Source organism: Hyaena hyaena, unplaced genomic scaffold (assembly GCF_003009895.1).
Source record: "Hyaena hyaena isolate Hyena2069 unplaced genomic scaffold, ASM300989v1 scaffold_1703, whole genome shotgun sequence".
In the NCBI taxonomy this organism is placed as follows: Eukaryota; Metazoa; Chordata; class Mammalia; order Carnivora; family Hyaenidae; genus Hyaena; species Hyaena hyaena.
Window position 1 is genome coordinate 161,033 of NW_024082315.1, and position 3,536 is coordinate 164,568.

The window sequence follows — 3,536 nt, forward strand, 5'->3', positions numbered from 1 at the left end:
AAAAAAAAACTAGCAAAAAAATCCCACTTACCAGTAGAAGCAGCTACTGCCTTGTACTGAGCTTTGGAGAGTTGTGACAGTGGTAAATTCAAAAGGACCAAAACAACAGCAGCAACAGTAAGATCAAGAAAACCTTTGTATTTTTTTAAAGCCACTAGCCTATCTTCACTTGGGCTTGGGATCTAAATGCCCGCTATTTATATATTCTCCTCCTTTTCTCACTGGAAAACAACAGCAACAACAGTGTGAAAGGAGCATTTGTATATTACAGTGGACCCTTTTTAGGCAAACCCTCTAGCACCACAGGAAATCAGTACCCAGAGAACATGGGTCTGTTGGTACCTCTTTGTGGGAAGTCCCCCAAGTTGAAATTAATTATTTAACTAAAATTAACAGAAATCACATAACACAAAAATGACAGGGCACATTTAATAAGAGTCAGGAAAATCAGCAACTTTCAGGAAAAACATGATAAACTGAAATTTTTCTGCACTAACAAAATTGAAGCTAAGCCTTAATGGGATCCAGGTGATCTGCCAGAAATGTAACTGCCTGTCAGAACAAAAGCCAACATTCTTTAGAACGAAATAGCATAATCTATATTCACTGGAATATATCAGTTAAGTTATCCAGCATAACGTAAAAAAGAACAAATTATTAGATGTGTGAAGCAACAGGAAAGCATAATGCATAAAAGGAATAAAAAAGAGAAACAGATCAACAAATGCCTCCAGCTTTGCAATTACCAATTAAATACATTAAAACAATATATTAAAGGATTTCATGTAAAGATGGGCAGAATTGGTGAAGAAAACTTCAGAGAAGAAATGGATTCTCTAAAAGAAAAGCAAATATAATTATAAAAATGGAGATTTCTATATTTGAAATAAAGAGTTCATTGAAAGCAGTTAACAGCACTTTGGAAAAGAAAAAAACTGAAATAAAACAAACAACAGTGGGGTTAGGACAATAAAATCCAAAAAATATTTCTAAAACAATATCCAAAGAAATAATAGACATGAATAATAGCAAAAGCAATAACAGTAGATGTTTTTACAAATTGTTGATAAATACTCACAGTTGAAAACATTATAGGCATACTGTAAAGCTTATAGAAAACTTTAAACAGAGAGAGAAATAAGAAACAAAGAAAGTTATTCAGATAAAAGTTGATTTCTCAAGGTCATCAATGGTATTCAAAGAGTGGACTAATTAAAATACTGTAGAAGATCTCAGCCAACTTGAATTGTGTATCAAGTAAAGCTATTTAAAAAAAAAAATAAGGTGCAAGAAAAATAAGTAATTTAAAAACAAGAGATTCCTGGTATCAAAAATTCTTGAAGGATTTGCTCTGACAAGCAACTGACTCCAGAAAGATTTAAGAGAAGAAAATAAAAGAAATAAGCTACTGGTAAATGTGTAGGTATATTCCAAGTATTTAGTGTATAAAAAGATCACTTGGATAATGTCTGCTTTTGTGGTTAAAAATACATTAAATTCTGGAAATTTTAGTAGAGAAGTAGAGTGAAATAAGTGTGATTGGCATTATAGATGCTTATGATCCTTATATGTATTGAGTAGAGAGCAAACTTACTGGTAAAGGAAGACACTGTAACACTGAAATGTTAATATTGCCAAGGTAGCTTCTTAAAGAATAGAAATAAATTTTTTTTTCCAAAATGATAATAAAAGGAACTGAAGATCAGAATATAAAAAAGTACATCAGTTTGAAACTATGCAATAACTGATAAAACACCCAGAGACAGAGCATGTCAGATAGAAATCACAAAGATGATTTAAGTAATGACAAGTAGTAGTCACCATAAATATAAATGGATTTAAATGTCAATTTAAAAGGCATAGATTAACAGATTAGGCAACACAAACACACCACTCCAACTATATCTTATTATCAAGAGACACTAAAACCTAAAAGTAGAAAAAGGCTTAAAATAAAGCATGGAAAAATGTATTAGAAAAAGGTTAATTATTATCATGCTTTGATATCTATTTCATTTGATATTTGTATTACCCTCCAGAATAAAACAAGAAGCAATAGAAATTAGTATGTATTCATATTATGGGAAAGTTTTTATTCACTGGAAGGATATAGCTATTATACTTTTTATGAACCTAATAAGGAAGCCTCAAAAAAATTTCTATTGCATAAGAAAGTGATACATCTATCATCATATTGGAACACTTTTATTATATATCCCAATAATTAATTAGCAACATAATTATTAAAGATATGAAAGATATAAAAATTAACATATCTGATCTGATAAATATATAGAAACTTCAGCCAACCACAGGGAGTACATATTTTTGTTAAGCATGTACAAATCAGTAATGAAATTGAGCACAAATTATGCATTGAAATGTGAGCCAACAAATCCCAAAGAACAGATTTTATGCCTACTCAACTATTTTTTACCAAAATGCAATTGTTAAATCAAAAACCACAAAGAAATACAAAATAAACTTTCATAAATCTACATACCATATACTTTTCTAAATAAAATCTGAGTCCAGATGGAATCAAAATGGAAATTAAGCTTCCATAATGAAAAAAACTGCTTATCAAACTTGTGAGATGTTCATAAAGCAGTAGTTAGAGGGAAATTTGCCACCTAAGGTGCATATATTCAATGAGGAGAAAGACTAAACAAATAAACTAAGAATATGCCTTAAGCGTTTAGAAAATGAACACCAATATACCATACAGAGAAAATAGGGAAAAAAACATAAGAAAAAGTAAATTAAATAGAAAATCAAGATCCAAAAAGATTTTAAAACTCACAGAAATGTGGTTTTTTGAAAAGATTTATAAAAGTGATAAGACTTGTAGTTTAATCAAGAAAAGATAAAGCACAAATAAAAATACTAGAATATAAGGGATATAACTCTAGTAACAGTAGGCATTAAAATAAAAATCAGCTTAGAGAAGACTGTGGGCCAAACATGGCAGAGAAGTAGGGGGATCCATACTTCCCACGTCTCTCAAACAAAGAAGGGCTGAAGCCAAAGGGCTCTGAGCCCTAAGAGTCTGGGAGGAAAGGAGATGGACTCTACCAGGAAGAAAATGGAAAAACCAGATGGCCCCATAGGTGTGTGATTGTGAAATGGGGGAGACAAAACAGGCCCCAGAGGCACGGAGGGAAGGGATAAAGGGGGGAGAAACAGTGTCTAGGGAAGGATAGGACAGTATCGGACAAGAGAAATACCTCAGACAGGGACTGAGAGGGATCCTATCATCCCATCTCTAACTGCAGGGCTTTCTTCAGACTGGGGCCGGCTGCCCTGTTCACACACCTGGGAAAGAGGAGAGTTCCCTCTGTATTTGGTGGTGCCAGGGGCGCAGGCTGCAGCAGGAGAATTCAGTCCCCTCCTCTCAAGTGCTGCAATACAGCTATGGGATTACATTTCGGGTGGCATCAGTAACACACAGGGAGTGGGAGTTTAAAACCCAGCTAAGTGTGGAAATAGAAGAGGGTGGAGTTGTACAGCCCACCTTATCTGTGCCCAAGGCACAG